Source organism: Aythya ferina (assembly GCF_964211825.1).
Source record: "Aythya ferina genome assembly, chromosome: 19".
NCBI lineage: Eukaryota > Metazoa > Chordata > Aves > Anseriformes > Anatidae > Aythya > Aythya ferina.
In genome coordinates this window covers 3,894,745-3,906,022 of record NC_140309.1, presented here as the reverse complement: position 1 = coordinate 3,906,022, position 11,278 = coordinate 3,894,745, and the positions used below count along the sequence as shown (strand labels likewise).

General features: G+C 46.0%; 1 long non-coding RNA gene across 1 annotated transcript; it reads right to left on the bottom strand.

Annotated features, from left to right (window-relative positions):
- Positions 1–277: 277 nt before the first annotated feature.
- LOC311421587 lies at positions 278–2,741 on the bottom strand. Its single transcript, XR_014684913.1, has 3 exons — positions 2,607–2,741; positions 2,451–2,539; positions 278–2,031 (listed from the first exon to the last, which is right to left on the bottom strand). It is a non-coding gene; the product is annotated as an uncharacterized lncRNA (long non-coding RNA).
- Between the last annotated feature and the right edge of the window lie 8,537 nt (positions 2,742–11,278).

Genomic DNA, 11,278 nt, shown 5'->3' with positions numbered 1-11,278 from the left:
GCCATTTGAGTTGAATGAATCCTGGCAAAGGTGTGTGCATGACATCAGTTTGGAAGACAGATGTTTTGAAAGAAAATAGAAGTAGTGAGGGAAAAAGAGCTGGTCATGTGGCTGATGCGAGCTAGGAGAAAGAGAAGGAATCCAGCAGGAGATGGAAATTGAGAAGGTAAATGACTTAACAGTGGAGGAAACAGCAGCAAGACAGGAGTCAGCAACTTGAATTCTGCCTCTGGGTCCTTTTCTGCCCTTGGCCAAGATGACCAAGCTGAGTAAAAGTTTGCTAGCTAAAGGGCAAAGGAGAGACTTTAGGCACTTAATTCTAGATACTGAAGTTTGAAAATAAAGTCCTACCACCATCCAGGTCCCCTAACAGAAAGCGTGCTGTCTGAGTGCAGTCCCTATGCTGCTTCTCATCCCAGTGTGGCGTGATTTGGTTCCCACTAAGCCATGCCCAGAATACAACTAGACAAGGGCTGAAACCTGCAGTTCAAGTAAGTCCTGGGCCAACCATTGTAACTAGCGTCTTTTAGAAGGACTGCAGTTTAGTCCTGATGAATATTATCAACCCCACAGGTAGGCACCACAGGGAATCCAGTAGTTTGAGTGCCTCAGTTTGCCTAGCTGTGTGCATGAAGTCTTAGTCTTGGGGTCAGGGGTGCAGGTCAGATCTCCCTTCAGTTTCTCCATCCCACACACAACTCGATCCCACTTCAGGTTGGCCAATTGTGTAGTCCTAGATTAGGTGCAATATCTATACATTGCAGGTGCAAGAGAAGCACAGCTGGCCATTTTGATTTGTATATGTTTATGTAAATGCCTCATAAAATATCCCCCATTGGGACAAGCCAAAGTCACGCATCATAAAAATCAGCTTCTGTAATGGCTTCTTTACAACAGCATTTGCCAAGGTAGGGAAAAAAATATGCCTGTGTTTATAGGAAATTAATTTCTGCCCCTTCAGTGATCAGCCCTGAGCAAGCAGAAGACTGAATTATCCCAGTTGCTTCTCTCTGGCAGAGAGAACTGCTCTTTGGAGCCTCCTGCAGTGTAATCTGGTGGGGATGTTTAATCAGAAAACCTCTAAGCAGCAAGGCCCCAGTTCAGCAAGCCCTGTGCTCATGCAGCAAGCCGTCCTTCTGCAGCAAAGCGCTTAATCACACCCTTAATTTTACACCTGTGCTCAGGCTCACACTACCTGGCTGGATTCAGGAAGGTGGGTACATCTTTTACTGGAGAACGGATTTTTGCCTTTGGGCTTAAATTAGCATACAAAGAAGGAGATGCCTTAAGAGGCAGATCAGCAAGGTTATTTAAAACATAAAACAACCCAAGCATGACAAGAGCTACCAGGGGAGGAAGATTTCTAAGTGCCAGTAGATGGTGCTCTGCAAGCTCCCTGTATGGGTGGGCTGAAGCCCACACTGATCCGTTTTGCGCAGCACCCCAAAAGCCTTATGGTTTATTGCAGAGAAGGTCTTTGTGACCTTGTAAAGAGCGAACCTAAGGGACTTCTGCAGAAAGCAGATGGATTTTGTTGGTGTCTTTAGCTGAGTGTTGGCCTCCAGGTAGGATTTTTGTAGCAAGAATGTAGCTGCTCAATCCTGTGGATGAACCAAGCCTGTGCGACATAATCCTGTAGGGCTGCTTCTGAAGAGCTGGAAAGAGTGGGTGAAATCCTTGCTTAAAGTGAAGTTGGCTGGAAAATTGTCTATGAATTCATTAAATGCAGATTTTTCTCTTGAAACCTGTTGTAAAACAGGATTGATATTTAATTATTCTAACATCCTGGGTCTTGCTGCAGCCGGCAGATCCACCTTCAGGACAACTCCTGCATCTGCTCCAGGTATCAGCATTGCTCCCTGCTCCCTCCTGGCTTGGTGCTTGCAGAGAGGCCCTTCTGCAGCCAGGGTGCCCTGGTGCAGACCAGGGTGTGCACATGAAGATCTGTTGCATGAAGCAAGCAACCACCTGTGTGGTTCCTGGCAGTGGAAGAATGGCTTGCATCTGTCCCCTTGTAGCCAAAGATTAAACCTGGAAGATATAAAGAGCAGTAGATATGGGCAGCTGTTCAAATTAAGTGTTTTGTCTATATGTATCCACCCCACTGTGTGTGTTAAATCTAGCTCTGGCCTTGCAGTTCATCTAAGCGAGTCGATGAAAGAGAAGTCTGTTTTCTTGCACATCCCCCTTAAATTTTGAGGAGTTTCCCTGACACAGTGATGCATAGTTATAGGCTCAGTAAAAGTTGGAATGATTTATGGCTTACACACTGTAAATCAATAAAAAGAATCACAGACATTGACAGTACGTTCACAGCCCATTTCTTTAAATGGAAGGCACTTTTCTATCTTTCCTGTTTCAGCCAAGTTGGTGCACAGGAGGTTCCTGCCACTAACACAGTGCTAAGAGAGTCTTTATAAAGCTTGTAAAACCTACATCTTATGTAATACCTCTCCTTACATGCCCTTCCTTGCTGCACCATCGTTATCCAGTCTAAAAGTACCATGTCCTTCACCCTGGGTTATCAGATTGCCTTCTCCTGTGAACAGAAAACTGTATTAAAAACCTGTTATTTTTTTTAAGGCACTCCAGGCCAGTCTGCTAACCTCTGACTTTCCAGCCTCAGTGTAAATCCTGATGAAAGTGTGCGTGGTTGGCGTGCCTTGGCGTGAGATGGGTTGTGCTGAGCACCCACCAAGTCTGGGCTGCAGCCAGCAGGGCTCTCCTGGCCAGCAAGGGGGTGATGCTGCGGGGGCATTTTGGGTGCTGCAGGACGGATTTCAAGGGTGCTGTTAACGAGCCTCACACGGAGCTCTGTTAGGAAGGTGCTGGTCCGCAGCCCTGCTGCCCTGGGTGCAGTGTGAGTGCCTGTTTTGCTCAGGGTTGTGCAGACCAGCTTGCCAGCACGGTGCGCGGGGATGGGAGCCTGGGTGCCAGCCAAGTACAACTTCCTTTTATTTACATATAGATACCCGTCCTGGAACATGTTTAACTGCTTTGTTGAAATGGGCCATAAATGGGCCATAAAAGTTAGCCATTTAAGTCTGGAGAAGCATTAAGAGACTCTTCAGTGGTGGATGGGTTATAAATAGTGCACAGCCCATCCACACTTCAGCAAATGCCTGGTTACTGGCTGCCCAGAAAAGCTATCTCCAAATATCTGCCATCTGCTCTTTCAGAGGGCAGCCATGTAACAGAGCAGGACAACCACACAGGGCTTCTCCAGGCACTCAGAAGCTACTGGGGCTTGAGTTAACTCTAAACAGGTGTCAACGAGGTCGTAGGAGCCAGACTAGACACTAACCGGTCTTAGAAAATCAGATTTTTCATTAAAGCCTCCGTTTGCCTTTAAAGGCAGCATGTATTACAGGTGTGCTTATCCCTTGGGAGCGTAGCACGTACTCAGATATTCTTTGGGTAAGCTGGAGACTTTCCTGAGGCAGGCCAAAAATGAGATTTTAGCAGCTTAAGGCAATTTAATGTCTCCCTGCTTTCTTTTGAGAGAATAGGATACATGCTTTTAACAATCGGCATTATCAATACAATTGCAGTCCTGCATACTGCAACCAACACCTCATCATGGTGTGCAGAAGTAAATGAAAAAGCAGCAGTGATTCTAATTACTGTATGCTAATTGGGCTGCATTCAGGCTTCATTGATGCTGCTGTTATGCTGCAAGAAAACAATGGCAGCATATGTACTTATCTTGCTCTACTTATCCTATGATTATTCTCTGCTAGTACAAAAACATACTGAAATAACAACCTGCACACAAATTAGTGCATGAAATGGACCACTAGAAGTTCAGCCTGAGCACATTCTTCCCCTTGTCTTGCAACTAATACAGCAGCTTCCATGCCACGGCAGCTTGAAGCTCCTTTATCTTGTATCGGGCTTTGGTTGTAATAGCCTCGCTTGTCTTCTGTTGCCTCTCAAAGAAAACACTTGTATTCCTACACGATCCATCCTGGTGACCTTTTTCTTTAGGATCTGCAGTCCAGAGTTTTACCCTGGAAGTCCCGTGGCCTCGGGAAGTGCTGCCTGTGCAGCGTGCAGCCAGCAGCATTTGCGTGCCCCCGTGTTCCAGTTACTTCCAGAATGAATGTGGTAAGGGCGAGGGGCACGTCCTGCACTGCATTACTCCTTGGCTGCTGCCTTGGTAGCATAACTTGCTTCGTGCTGTAAACTGGACTCAGGCATTTGCATGCTGTTTTTTACAGTAGTATCTAATATGCTGAAAGCTGCCGGAGTCATTACAAAATCATCAGTGCTTGTTCCAGTGTGATATATTCTGTTTGTATAGCTGGCTGTTTTGCTACCATATGTATTTATTGAAGCTGGCTGAGTATCTTATTCAGTGATGTTTTGCTTATTTATTCAAGAACAAGTTCATCAAAATTCAGCCAAGCTCTCTGTCCTCAACATACACAAATCTAATCTAGCGTTTTGAACACACCCATCGCAATAGCAACTGAATGCAAAATTGAATGTGATTCAAAAACTGAGTGCAAACATGATAGGAGCAATGAAAAAAAAACTGGCTTCCCACAAATCCATACCAGGTATTGCTCTGGGTTACAGTGATGGCCTCTGAGGGATGAAGGCACCGTTTTTCCTTGTAAAGCACCAACCTTGCCTCTTAGCTCCAGTGCTGAGGCCCTGGGGGGTTTCTAGCAGGTGCCTGTCTGAGGGCCCATCAACTAGTAAACTGGTCATGATGTCATGTACAATATTGTGGTCTCATCAGGGAGACTGATTTGTGTTGCATTAAGCAAGACAGAGTTGCTAATCTCCACTGAGGTTTACATGGGAAAATTTAAAGCCTATTCCAGTATATTAAATGAGGCTGAAAAGCTTCGATCAATAATTTCCCTTGTATGAAAAATAAGAGATGAAAATGATGGTAGATTGATTCAAAATACTTAATGCCAGATACCAGCTGATGGAAGAACCTTGTAAATAGCATTTTGTACAGTTGCCAATGAATTAGTCTAAATTGTGAGGGTGATTGAAATGTATTTTATAATGTTCATCTCCACTTTAGTGGCCATTTACAAAATTTAGAAGAATATGAAATCCCTAAAGAGAAAGTGAGCAGCCTGCAAAAAACAGAGCAGCTAGCAGTGGTAGTTTGCAAATGAGGTCTTGGAATACTTTATAAGACAAAAAGCCTGACTTCTTTACAAGCAAGAAGAATCAGTGTTAGTGGTGTTTTAAATTTGAAAATGTGTTTTCTAAGTACCTCTTTTTTCATCGACCCTCTCTTTTACATGGAGATTATGATCTTTGATGTGAGAAGTGAAATGGATTTTTTTTTTTTTAAGTTAATTTGGTAATAAAAGAACACTGCCTTCTCTGAGCAGTCCTACACAACCATGGTGTTTTGTAGGACTGTGTTGTATCTTATCATGTGGGTTTCTGCATGGAATTAGGGTGCAAGCATGTGTTGCTGAGCTGGCTCCCTGGAGTGAGTGGTGACCTTGGGCTGTGGTGAGATGGCTCCTGGGGACAGCCTGAGGTTGCCCCAAGAGACTTCAGGGTTGAGACCAGCCATGTAGTCTGCTGCAGCCCATCATTCCCTGTCCATTTGGAAGAGCTCTGCAACCTTCCTTGCCTTTCTCTGTAGCTCTTTTCTGGTTCCCAGTTGCTCTGTGAGTTGTCCCAGAGTTGTTCTCACCAGTGCTCGGGGTAGCCTGGGGTATGGGTTTACCACGGCCATGCTTTTTCCATACCCACAGGGATAACAAACAGCTGGACAATCCTGCCAGAGCTGTTCCAGAAGGATCCATCAGTGCTGCAGCCATTTGGCATTGCATCAGAAACTGCAATGAGCAGCGCTTTCTGCTTGTTTGCTCTTAGTGAGCCACTAGGAAAGGGCTCTGAACTCTGCAAATTTGGGTCAAAACTGCTTTGAGAACTTCATTTTATGGTGATTTTTTGCTGCTTTAATGTGTCAGTCTTACGGCCATGTAGTGCTGCTGCTGAAGTGTGTTTCCCTGCTGGCTGAAGGCAGGACTTGGCGCTGCCAGCTCCCGTCGCAGTGCTCCAGGTGACACGCGAGCGATGGATGGGCTCTGCGGGGCTGCCTGCTCAGAGCTGATTTCCTCTTCTTGTCTCCAGGCTGAACCCTGAGGTTCCCACCTCTACACGGCAATGCCGAGGGTTGTACAAGACTTTGCTTGGAGCAAGCGCTATTTTTCTGTTGTTGTTATCATGACGGATTTCGTGGGAAAGTCTCTGCTTGCAAGCTGCATTGGATGGAGCTTTTTTTTTATTATTATTATTTTAAGCAGAAAATTTTAAGTGTGTGCCCACCTTCCTGCTCCACAATCATATAATCTGGAAGAAAAAGGCAGCGTGCAGCAGCTAATACTGCAACAGGAATGCCTAATGATGGATTTTGTCCTTTACCTTTCTGCCTTGTATTAGAATAGGAAGGAAATATGAGCAAAGAGGGGCTGCGTAGCACCCACAGGATCTCCTCGATCGCCAGCACCAAAGGAAAAATGCTAGAAAAGTAATATCTTCTCATGAGTAACAGGAAAACAGCAATTTTTCTGGTGATTCAGTCTTCTAATTAGTTTCCAATACTCAGTCCACAGGATTTTTGCAGGAAATAGGTCTTTCTATTTATAAATCGTCATTCTATCAAAGCACGATTTTTAATTTGTGGCCTTGAGGGTTTTTCATTTCCTCCTCGTCAGGTGAACTGCAACTAAACCGCCCTCCACCAGCACCATGCCAGCTGCCACCGCAGCTCCCGGGGCCACGGGGGGGAGAGGGGAGCTGGAACAGGGCACAGCCCTTCAGGGACCTTTTGGTGCTTGAGAAGTGACCGTGAGCAGCAGTCCTCTCTTCACTTGGCTTTTCTGCACTGAGCTCCATGGCCAGAGGATGCTGCGGTGGCTTTCTGTCCATTCCTGTTCAGTTTGTGCACCCGGGGAACCAGGGCCCAGCTCCTGCTCTGCCTCTCGCACCAGGGACATGTGGCAGCAAAACCCATGTAAGCCCCCAAAGGACTGACTGACCTATTAGTAGGAGGTGTCTGACCTATTAAGATTGTTGAAGGTGAGAAGGACAAAGATTTAGCTTGAATCTCAGATCTTTGGTGAGGAAACAAGTCCGTGCCTCCCACCCAAGTGTGTTGAATCTCAAGCTCCTCTCTGGGCTGTTGCTGGAGCACCGAGCTCCCCTGTTGTATTCCTGTCTGGAGCCTGTTGTGCTGCCGGCTTTGCCCTTCTGATCTGGTAAGGCAGAAACAAACCCCAAACACCACGCCATTGCCAGCACCACAGGGATGAGGCCTGGCTCTCTGCACCTTTCCCCTGGATCCTGATGTCTGATAAAGCACTCGCCTTCCCCTCCTGGACTCGCTCGTTGCCCAGTTCTTGTACCTAGCTGCATGTTTTGAAGAATTCATAAATATATGTGGATCTGGGGCCTTCATGCTTCTGTCAGGTGTTTCTGAAATCAGCTGTGGGGTTCAAAACGTACGTGTGAAACTGGGAATGTGCCCACTGTGAGTGAGATGGCAGGAGACTTGCTTTACAGGCCGAGTCAAGATGAAGAAGGATTCAAAGGCTTTAAAAAAAAGTTCTCTTGCTTTCTCCTTACTGCTGCTCTCTGTGGTCCCTTTCCCTGTGCTTCTAGATCTAGGTCAGCTCTAGAAGTGCAAAACCAGCACAGAGGAAAAGGCTGTTCACCCAAGCAAGGCAGCATTCAGCTCTGCAAACAAAAGCATTTGAAAAACACAGGTCTGGGGCCCTGCCGTGCTACAAGGGTTTTGTGCGCAGGTGTGAGCCTGTGCAGCAAGAGCAGATGAGGCTAATGCAGTGAGCAATGGGATGTTCCTTGTGCCAGTGTACCTGCTGTGGGATCGACAGTGGCTGAACCCAGCACCAGCCGTCCCTGGCGAAGGGGAGTTGATGGATGGCTTAACCAGGTCTCTACTTAAATGCCCGTAAGTCAGTACCACAGGCCTATCAGTGTGATGTTTCTCACCTCATCAGACCGAATTTGCAGCCAAGGAACAGACTCTGAGATGTAGTTTTGCTCTTTTTGGTGCCAGCAAATATCTGAGTCTGTGACTGCTTGCAGAGTGGCCAGGTACCTCTTGGCAACAGCAGGCTCTGACCAACGTGTCTGTGAGGCAGATGCATTTGGTAAGGTTACCTGGATGTTTAGGTCTTCCCAGACACTGCTCACTGCAGAGCATTACCTCTGTGAGGGAGGGAGTTTCAACCCACCAGCGGAAAATAACCCCCTGCTACCTCCTTTCAACTCAATCTCCCATGGGCTTTTCATGCTAAATAGAAATTGCTTCTGCATTTTGCAAGAGTACCAGTAGACAGCAAAGGTAAGGAGGTGAAAAAAAGCATGCTCGGGTATGGCTGCCAGCATATTTACTTGCTTCAGAAATTTTGAATAAGAACAATATCTCAAAATTACATTCCAGACACCCTGGGGAAGAACTGCTGCGGGGCTTGATGCAGGTTCTTCCCTCGGTGCAGGTGCTTGGTTTCCAGGGTTTCTGCAAGTTCCATCTAAGCCCTGAGGTGGTCAGGCTGCCCGTCATTCACGTGCTTCTGCATGCAGCGTGCTGTCATTTGGAGTGAGGGGGAAGTTCAAACAGTCCCGCAGAATAAATGCCTCAGTTCCACGTACAGCTTGGAAATATAGGCAGAAAAAATGCAAGTCTGAGGGTGCAGGCTTACACTGAATAGTACCCGCTCCCACAGGACCTTTGCGTGGCTAATTATTTGTAGTATTTGCACACACTATGCAGTGAAGAGTTCTTATTCAGCTTCTCACATCTGATGGACAATCCAGAGACGAGATCTTGTAAGGCCAGGTAGGCACCAGTTTGTGTTTCTTTCACCTAAGCCAGCAACTGTGGAGTTGACTGTTGCATCTGCTGGATTTCGTTTTTTCTCCATTTTGTCAGGCTTAGGGAGGAAAACTGAGGCACAGAGCTAAACGTCTAAATGGGGTATGGAATCTGGATTTACGTTTTAAATCCTTTCTAGGTTTGGGCTGTTGTGGGGTTTTCATTTTAACCTACTATAAGTAAGTGACAAGCTTTTTATCCAGTGTTGGTGGTGTAAATACAGTGATTTAAGGAGGAATTTCCTGAAATATTTCACTTTGAGTTTAAAAAAACAAACAAACAAACAGAAACCATAGTTAGGTTCAGTGTAATTTATCCATACATTTTCTTGATGCAAGAAACTTGTGATGAAAGCGAAGAGACTTGTAATTTCCCTCTGGCACTGCATGCTGTGTTTGAAAATCCTGCTTGGCATTTGCAACTGCACACTTAAAATAGGCTCTTTGTGTTCATTCATAATTTGTCTTGGAGGTTATTAAGGGTAATAAAGTACTGTGGAATGCATTTCTAAAAGCTAGGTCCACTGTAGGAGCTTTTTAATTATTTATTAACGTTTCTGCATGTTCCTTGCTGAGGATGAATGTATTTCACTCAGGGCATCTGGCCTGCCGGGAGGCGCTGAGCCTGGCTGGATGCCGAGCCGCTCGCTGCTTCCTGGGACTTGGGATCCAGAGGCTGAAGCCCCCTGCCTAGGAGTGGAGATCTAGCTCTAAATCCTTGTAGCTCTGCCTACGGGAGGCCCTGGCCACCTCTTGCTGATTAGTTGGACCAGCCCAGCACAGTGAGCGTTGCCCTCTATTCTCTTGCACTGGTGGCAAAGCTTCGGCTGCCGGCAGCTCTGCTCCTCCCCGGATGACAGCGATGACCTGCTGGAAACCTTCCCCTTCTTTTATGCTTGCAGATCACTTTTATTCTCATTTACATCCCTCAGCTGCTCTTTCCTGACATGGAGCAAGGTCCTAATGGAGGAGAAAACCATGTGGCATCTCTAGGGGCCCACGGAGGCCTGTGTGGTATCTGTGCCCAAAGGACTTAGGAGTGTCTTTGAAGATAAAAGAACAATAGCATTTTACAAGCCATGTGGTCAAAGTGTAGTAGAAGTGGAAGAGGGTGTTTCTGTAGGCACCAGTGACAACCCCTTGAAAGGTAATGGAAGTCTGGCACAGCTTCCCAGCGCCGAGAGGAAATACGTGGGTAACTGCAGATGTTCCTGCTGTGGAGACACGGGGGGAGCAGAAGCAGGAGGAATAGGAGAGATGCTTCGCTGCTGCTGCCCAAAATGGCAAACAAGCAGTAATCAGTAAGTCAGCCCATAACATTTTCCCCCAGAAGCTGTCCTCGGATGGCCTATTTGTGCTAATCCTCATCAGCACTGAGTCACATATAAAGCAAAAAAATAAATAAAAAAATAACAACAACAACAACAAACACTGGGCAAGAGATTTTAAATTTACACTATCTAGGAGAAAGCTTCTCACCAGGGCTGGTTCCTAGATTGTAACAAATAACACCAGGCCCCAGGCTGAATGCTAAGGTTGCTGCTGCATTTTGAATCTGCTGCTAATTCATAAACATCACAAGCAGTTGATTTCAGCAGAACCCCTTGATTTAATTACACTCTTGTATACAATGGGGACCTTGCGTTTTCCTATATGTAATGAATATTAAGCTGATAGCCCTGTAATTTCCTGTGCCGGGCTTGCTCTCATTTTTTGCATATTGATACCACATTTGGTTTGTTATTTTCCAATTTTCCAGTCTTCTAGACTTGTGCTCAGCGAGTTCTCCATAGTAATTGCTGTTGGCACACACGTTTCCTTCCTCAAATCTGCTCTAACACCCTGGAATGAATTTTGTCTCATCCCAGAGATTTGCTTGGTTTTGAATTTCTCTTATTTATTCATTGCCTTTAACTCAGCAACCCTGGAGTTGGTGCAGGACACTGGATATAATTTCATATTCCCCAGTTTTAATTTCCTCCCATAGCCCAAGCAGCCCCCCTCCCTCTACGTGCACATGTGTGGTGTTTTCTCTGTCCCTGTGACTTGCTGCTGTTCGTAAGCTGCTTTCCAGCAGCACATCCAGAAAAACTGGTCCTGTTCCAGTCTGAGCACCGAGAGGATCTTGATGTAGCATCATTGAGTTTCAGGCTGGTATTAACTAAATCTTTCTGGCCTCTTTGGGATGTTGGCAGCTGTTCAACTTCTCTCTCTTTGGGGTTGTTCAGTTGGGTATGTCCTACCTTGCCTTTAGCATGGGAAAAAAATCCGTGTCCGTGTGTGCTGGGGAGGCGTTGTGTGAGGTTGCTTTTGATGATTTGTGTGTGTAAGGCTAATGTGGATTTAAAACGAAAGAGCTGACAACATAGCTGAACTTCTATTTGGACAGACT